Source organism: Malaclemys terrapin, chromosome 5, assembly GCF_027887155.1.
Source record: "Malaclemys terrapin pileata isolate rMalTer1 chromosome 5, rMalTer1.hap1, whole genome shotgun sequence".
Taxonomy (NCBI): Eukaryota; Metazoa; Chordata; order Testudines; family Emydidae; genus Malaclemys; species Malaclemys terrapin.
In genome coordinates this window covers 8,665,227-8,676,231 of record NC_071509.1, presented here as the reverse complement: position 1 = coordinate 8,676,231, position 11,005 = coordinate 8,665,227, and positions in this window count along the sequence as shown.

Sequence of the window (11,005 nt, the reverse complement as noted above, 5' to 3'; positions counted from 1 at the left end):
GCAGGTGGGGAATTCTGCTGGCCTAGGTGATACATTTAAGGCTAAGTTTCAGAGTAGCAGCTGTGTTAGTCTGTATCCGCAAAAAGAACAGGAGTACTTGTTAGTCTCTAAGGTGCCACAAGTACTCCTGTTCTATTTAAGGCTAAGAACCTGATCCTGTGTCCATTACAGGCAATGGGGAAATTCCCCAGGAACTGGGCTCAGGCCCTTAGGGCCACCACTCTCTTCCCCCAGCTCCAGCCCATGAGGCTTTTGTGTTGCTGGCTGTGCGTGCAACTGGAGCAGAAGCTGAGCCAAGGGGCGGCAGCAGGTGTTTCAACCACACCCCATGGCAACCGAAGCACAACTAACTCGCTGGGAACCAAAGCCTCACGTGCTAGCATAAGGCAAAGTGGATTTATTTCCCCCTTTTTTTAATAAGCAATAATCGTCTGTCAACACTGCATTGCTGGCAATAAATAGCCAGGTGGCAAGTCACACTCACTGCCTATTCCCTGACAAGGGAGTCCAGCCAGGGCCAGTCTGTGGCATGACATGCTGGTCACACCTGCTGTGGGGCCACGGAGCATTTCTCTGCCCCATGTAATACTGGCGTGAGCCCCTCCCCAGCTCACCCCATATGCCCTGCTAGCCTGCATGTGTTGGGTGGGCGCCATGTGGCTGTTACAGTGTCTTTCTGACTCAGCATGGCTCACTTGGGCAGAGGGAGGTGAAGTACGTTTGCTGCGTGCTGGTTCCTATGCCTCTGTGGCACCGGCTGCACCAGCCCCCCTGCAGCCGGCCCCTGCCTGGCCTGCGAAGGAGTCGTCGCTCTTCTGGGGGCTCAGCACCTCACAGGCCCAGGCCCTGAGTTCCGTTTTTCTCCTTGCCCCATTTACAGCTCTGCTCCTATGTGCCCCTCTCTCTACCGCTCACCCCATCCTCCCCTCAGCTAGCCCCCACCTTTGTCCCTGTTCTCCTGGCACCTCACCCTGCTTCCTCTATCCTCCCCTCAATGCTGCCCCCACCCCTGCTCTCCTCAGCCCTGGCCCTGCTCCTCTCCTCTCACCCAGTCCCTGCCCCTCTGCTCTTCCGTATCCCTGCCCCTCTGTCCACCCCGTCCCTCTGCTCTCCCCTGCCCCCTGTCCTCCCCTCAGCTATCCCTTTACCTTTGTCCCGGTCTGCCTGTCCCCTGCCCCTCTGTCCTTCCCCACCCCTGCTTTCCTCAGCCCTGGCCCTACTCCTCTACTCTCCTCTCACCCAGTCCCTACCCCTCAATCCTGCCCCTCTGCTCTCCCCTATCCCTGCCCCCTGTCCTCCCCTCCCCTTTGTCCCTGTCCCTCTGTCCTCTCCTTAGTCCTGCCCCTCTGCTCTCCTCACCCTGTCCCTGCCCACCCCTCACACCTGTCCCTGTCCCTCTCCCTCTGTCCTCCTGTCACCTCACCCTTCTTCCTCTGTCCTCCCCTCAATCCTGCCCCTCTGCTCTCGTCTCCTCACCCCATCCCTGACCTCCCCTCATCCATGTGCATCTGCTCTCCCCTCACCCCTGCCCTCTGTTCCCTCACCCCTGCCCCTCTGCTCTCCTCACCCCGGCCCTGCCCCACCCTCACCCCTGCCCCTCTGCTTTCCTCATCCCTGGCCCTGCCCCTGCCCCATCCTCCCCTGCATCTAGGATGACCAGACAGCAAGTGTAAAAAATCAGGAGGGGTGGGGGAGAGTAATAGACTTCTATATAAGAAAAAGCCTCAAATATTGGGACTGTCCCTCTAAAATCAGGACCTCTAGTCACCCTACCTGCATCCCAGTCTCTCTCCTTCCCGTCCTCTTCTTTTTCCTTCCCCAGCATCCTGGGAGCTTGTTCCCGAGTTGAAGCCTCCCTCATGTCCTCGCAGTTGTGTCCGAAAACCCACTTGTTCAGCAGAGCCCACCCCCTGCCTGGCTTATAGGTGCCCAGCCCAAGACCCAGGTTTTAAAGGTATTGAGGCATTTCTCTGCTCAGCGTTATGAGGACGACATGATTTAGGAACCTGCCTCAGTTTCAAACGTGACCCAGCCCCCAATGAGACTCAGGCTCCTAATTGAGCACCCAGTGATGGAGGGCAAGCCTTTCCCTGGGGTGGAGTGGATGAAGTGGAGAGAGGTTGGGGGGCTGAGAATGGGGGAGTTTGGGAAGCCCTGGGGGGAGGGACTGGCAGCCATTTTGCAGAAGAGGGCAAAGAGCTGTGAAATGGCGTAGCCAGAAGCTGGGCAGGTCCAGAGGGATGCTGAACCAGGGCCGGCTCCAGGTTTTCTGCCGATCGGCGGCACGTCGGCGGCAGCTCAAGCACGCCACTCCATTCTTGGGCAGCAGTTCTGCAGCGGGTCCTTCCCTCCCTCTCTTCCTCTTCAGAGGCAGCTCAAAGAGGAAGAGAGAGACTGAGGGACCCGCCACTAAATTCCCACCGAAGACCCGGACGTGCCGTCTCTTTGTATTGGCCGCCCCGAGCACCTGCTGCCTTAGCTGGTGCCTGAAGCCGGCCCTGGGCTGAACAGGGAAAGGAGAGCTGGGGAAGGGGATGATTAGCAGGCAGATCCAGAAGGGGGACCGACAACAGCTTCTGCTCCAGGAGCTCTGCCCAGGCGTAATAGCAGCTACCTAGCTGGAGGCACTTATTGCTGGCCTCAGCCCTTCACCCCTATCAGGGGATTCACTGCCCCCTCCCCCTGAGCCAGTAACAAGAGGGGAGCTAGATCCTCTGCTCCCTGATCTGTCCTGTCCCTGGCCCCATGGCATCCGATCCCCCTCCAGTCAATTCAGAGATGGGCCAATGCTAGAGCCATTCCTCTAAACCACAACTCCAGCTGCCCTCCCAGGACTCAGTTAACTGAAACCAGGATCCTTGGTTTGGTTAAACCTGAAACTCCTCCAACAAGGTTTTGCCCATGTTTGCCCAAAACATCCCCCATTTTCCCATCCCAGGCTGCCTGCTGTCTCCCCTCTGTAACTGAGTGGGGTTAGGAATCTGAGCTGTGACGCCATGGAACGTCCTGCTACTGATCCAGCCACACTCCAGCCTCCACCGCTGCCTCAGGGCCTTGATTCTCTTCCTCTCTCCAGCAGAGATCACACTGATTAGGTTTCAGGGTGGCAATGCTGGTGTGGAGGGTGCGGTCTGCTGCTGTTCTGCCTCTAGCAGCTCGACTGCCCTGTCACACACCCAGCCCTTGCACCTGGCAGTTTCTGTATGCCCACCTTGGGGCTTGTCAGCTACCAGGAGGCTGCGCTGCAGGGGCCCTGTTTCTGACATTCACTGAGCCCATCTTCCTGGGCACTGCTGCCTGAGACAGGCTGGACCCGAGGCTAGGCCAAGTTCTCAGAAAAGAGTTGAATTTAGTGTTCATCACCCCCCAGGGGGGAACAGAGGCAGGTGAGAGGGGGTAGGGAAGATCTGCGAGGGAAGAGGTAGTATAATGACCCACCCCCATTGATGTTCAGCAGTTGTTTGCTGCCCTAAGCACAATGAGTTAGGGGGCATCAGATCAGTTCCTGTCAGAATGGGGGTCCCTCACTAAAGCTATTACAATTGTCATTGGTAAGCAACAGCAAAGGGATGGAGTGTCAGGGGGACGGGGGATGGAGAAGAGGCTACAGGGGTGAGAGTGCAAGGCAAAGCTTCCCGGCTGCTGCCTGAACTATACCCGTGCCCTGCTCAGAGGGCAGCAGCCTGCAGGGCTGTCAGTCCAGCACTATGCGCCAGCTCTGAATATGCACATGCAGCTGCCACTTCACAGTAAGGGGAACTGAGGAAGCCAGAGCACAAAGCTGCAGGCCCAACAGAAGTGGCAACTGTGATCAGCTCCCCCCACACAAACTGGAGCAGGGACAAGCCAGGGCTAGGTCAATGCACTGGGAAAATAAGAGGCCATTTACAAAATGTGGAGCCTGCTTTGGATTTGGGGGAGAGGGGGGGTGGTATAGGAGTTTGGTTTAAACTCATCTCAGCCAGTAGCAGGCCCCATCTCCTCCATATCTGTACTTCACGGCAGCAGGAGGCCCAAGGGCCCAGTTCTATTGTCAATAGAGTGAATGTACTGGAGCACCAAGACTGTTAGTGTTCAGCTGTCCCCAGCAAGATGTTCTAGCATGGTGCTACATTGCCCTCTAGTGTCTGTGGCATCTTAGTCACATAACTGAACAGGCAGAGGGAGCGGTTGGCAGGGGAACAGGTTGATTTACACACCTTAACATCTATCAACTGTCACATTTATAACCTCCAAATCCAAAGAAAAGCTCAGCCAAAACCATTGTCGTCGTCCTCCCCCTCCAGGACTCAGCCCCAGCTCAAGGGCAAGCCTGGTAGCCCTGACTCGTTTCAGGGAGAGGATGGTCACTCCACTGCCCAGGCATATTTCCCGCTCATGCCCTTTCCCAGCACCTGCCTAAATTTCCTTTGGACGCAAGACAAGTCTTCAATTTTGTCTGACCTGTTCTGTCGTGGTTCTATGCTCTACTGATCATTTGCTGTGTTCCACCCCACAGGTGGCTACGTTTCCTAGATATCCTGTCTCTCTCTCTCACGGATGAAAAGCACTTTGATGGTCTCAGGCTAAAGGTGCTATTGAAGAGCAGAGCATCTTTATCGTAATTAGAATTAAATGACAAATCGCCCTGCAACTCCAAATAGTCCTGTTATTAGAGGGAACTAAAAGGGGATTTGGGGAAGTGGGGTGAAAAAGGAAATGACACCAAAAATATTTTTTTTCAAATACATGTAAGTTTAGATCAACAAGGGTTTGGCTGCTATCAGTACTTCGCATAGCTATAGCACCTCTGCTCCAGGGGCCTGAGAGCACTGTACCCCCCTCCCCCCACTACACAGAGTCATTATCCCTATTTTACAGATGGGGAAACAGATCCCCCCTCCCCGTGTAGACCTAGCCTGAAAGTAGATAATTTTAAAAATCAGCAGGTTCAGATAACTTGCACCCAAGAGTTAATGTTGCTTTTCAGTAAGGCTATGTCTACACTACCGCGGTAAGCTGACCTACACTACGCAACTCCAGCTACATGAATAACGTAGCTGGAGTCGACATACCTCAGGTCAAGTTACCACGGGGTCTACACCGCAGGGGATCAACGGGAGAAACTCTCCCGTCGACTTACCTTACTCTTCTTTTCGGGGGTAGAGTACAGGGGTCGGCTGGAAAGCGATCTGCTGTCGATCTGGTGGGTCTTCACTAGACCCGCTAAATCAACTGCCGGTGGATCGATCTCAGAGCATCAATCCCGGCTGCAGTGTAAACCTGCCCTAAGTCTTGGAGCACTGGGGAAGTTCCAGAAGACTGGGAGAGAGCTAACGTTGTGCCAATCTTTAAAAAGGGTAAATGGGATAGTAATTATAATTATATTATAGGCCTGTCAGCCTGACATCAATCCTGGGCAATATAGTGGAGTAGCTGATACAGGACTCAGGTAATAAAGAATTAAAGGAGGGCAATGTAATTAATGAAAATCAACATGGGTTTATGGAAAAAAACAGATCCTGTCCAGCTATCTTGATATCTTTTTTCATGATTACACATTTGGTTGACAAAGGTAAACTGTTGATGTAATATATAGCAGACCCCCATTTATCTGATCTAATTGGGACTAGGGCCAGATCAATAATCAAAAATACTGATTATCCAGATAACGGGAAATTGTGAGGTTGCAGTGCCATCTAGCAGTCACAGGAGAGACTGCCTTCTTCTGGACTTCTGTGCACTGGTTGTTCAGTTCATAAGGAGAGCTAAATAATTAGGGCCCTACCAAATTCATGGCCATGAAAAACTCGTCACGGACCGTGAAATCTGGTCTTTTGTATACTTTTACCCTATACTATCAGATTTTATGGGGGAGACCAGCGTTTCTCAAATGGGGCTCTTGACCCAAAAAGGAGTTTTAAGGGGGTCGGAGAGTGGCGGCTGCTGACTGAGGGCCCAGTGCTGCAGGGAGCAGCGCAGAAGTAAGGGTGGCAATACCACACCAGGCCATCCTTACTTCTATGCTGTTGCTGTCTCTGCTTCAGAGCTGGGCTCCCAGCCTGCAGCCGCCGCTCTCCAGCTGCCCAGCTCTGAAGGCAGTGCTGCTGCCAACAGCAGCCAGAAGGGTAGCAGTACCTCAACCCCTCCTACAATACCCTGGAGACCCCAACTCCTTTTTGGGTCAAGGCCCCTGCAATTACAACATCATGACAGGTCATATTTAAATAGCTGAAATCATGACATTTATGATTTTTTAAATCCTCTGACCGTGAAATTGACCAAAATGGACCATGAATTTGGTAGGGCCCTACACATAATGGAGGGTTGGATAAACAGGGTTCTACTGTACGTAGATTTCTGAAAAGTGGTTGACTTGGTACCGCACAGCAGTTTGATTAAAAAACTAGAATGATATAAAATTAACATGGCACACATTAAATGGATATAAAGCTAGCTGACAGGTCTCAAAATATAATTGTAAACAGGGAATAGGCATCAAGCAAGTTGTTTTCAGTGGGGTCCCGAAGGGACCAGTTCTTGGCTCTACACTATTTAACATTTTTTATCAATAACCTGGAATTGGAGGTTTTCCAGAACAGGTTAGACAAACACCTGTCAGGAACGGTCTAGTGTTACGTTGTCCTGACTTGAGTGCAAATGACTGGATTAGATGACCTATTGAGGTCCTTCTAGTTCTAAACTTCTGATTCTATGAAAATCACCACTGATAAAGTGTGAATATGATGCAAAAATTAGGGAAGTGGTTTAAAAGAGTATAGGTCACTGATTTAGAGTGATTTGGATTGGTTGGTAAAGTGGCCACAAGCAAATAATGTGTATTTTAATATAGGTAAATGTAAATATACACATCTAGGAATTGTAGGGTGTACATACAGAACCTGGGATTCCCACCTGGAAAGCAGTGACTCAAAGATCTGGGGGTTGTGGCAGATAATCAGCTGAATATGAACTCGTAGTGTGACGCTGTGGTCAAAAGAGCTAATGTGATCCTGGGATGCATAAACAGGGGAATCTTGACTAGGAGTAGAGTGATTGTTTTATCTCTGTATTTGGCATCTGTATGACCACTGCTGGAATACTGTGTCCAGTTCCAAAACTCACAATTTAAGAAGGATGCTGAGACACTGGAGAAGATTTAGAGAAGAGCCACAAGAATGATTAGTGGATCAGAAAATATGCCTTACAGTGACAGACTCCAGGAGCTCAATCTATTTATCTTAAAAAGGGGAAGTTAAGGGGTGACTTCATTGCCGTCTAAGTATCTACATGAGGAGCAAATAATTAATAATGGGCTCTTCACGCTAGTAAAGTTATTACACAATCCAATGGCTAGAAGTTGAAACTTCAAATTTGGATTGGATTCAGTGTACATTTTTTGACAGTGAGGGCAATAAATTGTTAGAACAATTTGCCAAGGGTCATGGTCATTTCCATCACTGACAATTTTTAAATCAACCTTAGGTGCTAAAAGATCTGCTCTAGAAATTACTGTGGGGAAGTTCTTTGGCTTGTGTTACACAGAATGTCTAGATGACCACAATGGTTCCTTCTGGCCATGGAACTCTACAGTCATGCTCCATCTGTGATGCTCAACACCCAGGCAGGTATCTTGAAGACCACAGGGCCAATACACCAACTGAGCTGGGTCAAGGCATCAAGTAATACTTTGGCTGGTCTTGAGCACCAGCAATTCCCCTGGAAGGCAATGGGAGCAGCGGGACTTTAGTACTTGTAAGATCAAGGTCATAGTTTTGATATTATTTAAGAGAAGGGATATGTATAGAAAATTCTGAGTGGCAAAAATTAAATGCATCATAAAACAGTTCTCTCTCTCTCACTGCAGATCTGTCTACCCACAGGCTAGGTGCAGCAGGGTTCAGCAGCGCAATCTTCAGCATAACCACTCCGGCAGGAACTCCCTCTAGTGATTAGGCCCATTTAAGCCCAGGCCTTACTGTAAGATAACCAAGAAAGATGACCATGTTAGAACCTGACCATTCCGCCCCGGCCCCCAATAACATTATGTTAAAACAGCTCTCAGGATGCCTACAACTCAGTGGCTCCCACTATACTTAAGCTACACTTGGAGTGGAATAGCATACAAATCATGAGAACTGTTCTGACAGTATCCATTCTAAGATCTCTCTTCTCTATCATGAGATGCTAGTTACAGATCTCCAATAATTATATTGTGACTGCTAGTATCTGAAAAATAATTATTTTCCAAATATTACCACAATGGATAATGTGCGTTTGAGAAAACAATTGTATATTTAAGCACAAAGCTCTTCTTGACCTACTTTAGTTACAGATATAAAATCTCTTCCATCAGGACCTCTGCTTCCCACCTCACTGAGATTAAGGGCAACCCAGAAGGGTTGCTTAAAAATCTGACATGCTTCAAGCAGTCAGCATCAAAAAAGGAAAATAATTTAGAGTCAAGCCACGTCTCTAAATCAACCATTCGTACTGTGTTTCTGGCTGCTTCTCGTATATGGCTGAACAATTGAGCCAAGAATAGAAATGCACAGCCATATTTTGAGTTTAGATACACCAGTGTAAATCTAGAGAAGTCTGGATTCACTCTGGGTTTACAGGGGTGTCATCAAGCACAGTTGAATCTAGTAGATACTGCTTTACCTGGAACTAGTGCCATTTTTGCAAATGAACTGTGAGAACAACCGTACTGTTCCTAAGACAAAACGTTAATCTGTATATGATCTCTTTATGTTTTCAGCATTTTAAAAACGGCACTGGGCTCAGTATTCAAAGCCAAAACAGATAAAATTCAAAGACTGAATATTCACAATGGAAAAAATCAAAGCAAAAAGGGGATTTGGCAACTCTACCAAACATTTTATATATATAAATCCAACAATACCATCTACAAGGCCTCTTAAATTAGCCACTCTCCTGACCAATCAGTGCCCATAGAAATTTTATATGCTATATACTAAAAACCAAATGCAACATAAATTCAGTCCCTATTATTTGCATCAAACTCAAGGATAAAAGGTTTATGTTTATAGACTTAAAAGCAGCTGAGAATTATTTCACTTATTATGATACTTCTCCCCCCGTCCCCCCTTAAGAATGCCATAAAACAATATTGATTATATTTGAAGCCAAAGGAGTTTAGTTTTACAAAATCATCTCACAGCTGCAAAGGAACAGGGGTTTGAGGTATAGGAATGATTAAGTTTTTGGCATCACACCTGGTGAAAGTTATCAAATTAGTAGGCAGGAGAAAATACAAAAATAAGAACAAGCAGTAAGATAGGAAGCCCGTTGGCACCCTAAAGAAACAGACCATTCATACCTCATTAAATATTAATGAAATAGTAGAGGGCATTAAACCTCATAACCTGGCCAACTACGAGCAGTTACAGTCTGGCTAGCTAAATTACTTCTGCAGTTTCCATTTGGTACAATATTTTTCATTTCCCATCTTAAAGAGATGCTTTGGTTCCCCTCCAGAGGCTACAATACCCTTCATACATTTTAAGGACAAAATGGATCATTTATGCTCATCCAGTCTGATGCCTGCACAACACAGGTCACAGAATTTCACCAAGTGATTCCTGCATCAAGCTCACATATCTTTTAGAAAGACACCCAATATTACTGGCCCCCAGAGTGTTGCGAGCCAGTTACTGTTTGCAAAATATTTTGGTATCATTGAATAAAAAGCATTAAAGTATGAAGTACATAGGGATTTAAAAGCAAGTACAGAGTTAGACCCAGATTCAGCAAAGCACATGCTTAAGTCCATCTCCATTCAGCAAAACACCCTAGTACATCAAGACCCACTAAATTCAATGGGGCTTAATCACAATGCTTAAGTGCTTTGCTGAATTGGTGCCTTAACCCTTTAAGCAAGCCAGCGCTTTAAATATTCCCCAAAACCAATTAACTAGGAATGCTGGAAGCAGAATTAGATCAGCTGTGTTATCCCAGCAATCAGTGCTTCTCCATGACAATAAAGACGAAAAGGCATTGTTTTATCAAGAAATGGTGAAAAGGGATCTTGAATAACACTAGCCTCTGCGTTTTATTTAAATTTAATATTTTAGGAGTTTATATTTATCTCAACACTTGGCGAGAAGGTACCTGCATTAAAACCTCCCACACCAAGACAGAAATAGATTGCACATTCTGTGACAACAAAAAACAGCTTCTTTCTATGCCTTGCCTTTTGTAGATGCTGCCAACGTCATTTGCCTTGAATATATTTTTAAAAGCAATGACTCAGACTGAGGAAGCTACTGTTTGGAATCTCTTCTCAATACAAGGAGTGGGTAAATATAGGATTCTTTTCCTCCAGGTATCCTGCTTTCAAATATAGCTAATTTCCAATGATGACCAAAATGTAGGTGTTTAGTTAAAAGGGCTTAATGACAGTCAAGCCCATAAAAAGAAAAAGCTGTGTCAAAATAGAGTTAAATGTGGAGAAAACTTTTCAGTAGGTCAGACCTATCCATCTCATCCTAGTACCGTAGATCAGGGGAGGCCAACCTGAGCCTGAGAAGGAGCCAGAATTTACCAATGTACATTGCCAAAGAGCCACAGGAATACGTCAGCAGCCCCACGTGAGCTCCCCCATCCCGCTGCCAGTGCCTCCCACCCACTGGCAGCCCCACCAATCAGCGGCTCCCCTTCACTCTCCGCACCTCCCGATCAGCTATTTTGTGGCATGGAGGAGACTCCAAGGGGAAGTGGGAGGAGTGAGGCACTGCAGGCTCATGGGAGGGGAGGGAAAGGGGTGGAGTGGGGGCAGGGCCTGTGGCAGAGCCAGGGGTTGAGCAGTGAGCACCTCCCCGGCACATTGGAAAGTTGGCACCTGTAGCTCCAGCCCCAGAGTCGGTGCCTATACAAGGAGCCACATATTAACTTCTGAAGAGCCACATGTGGCTCTGGACCCACAGGTTGGCCACCCCGCTCTAGATAATTATTCAGATTGGTTCATTTGTTGAGCAGGACGAGAGACTTTAAATAGGCAACA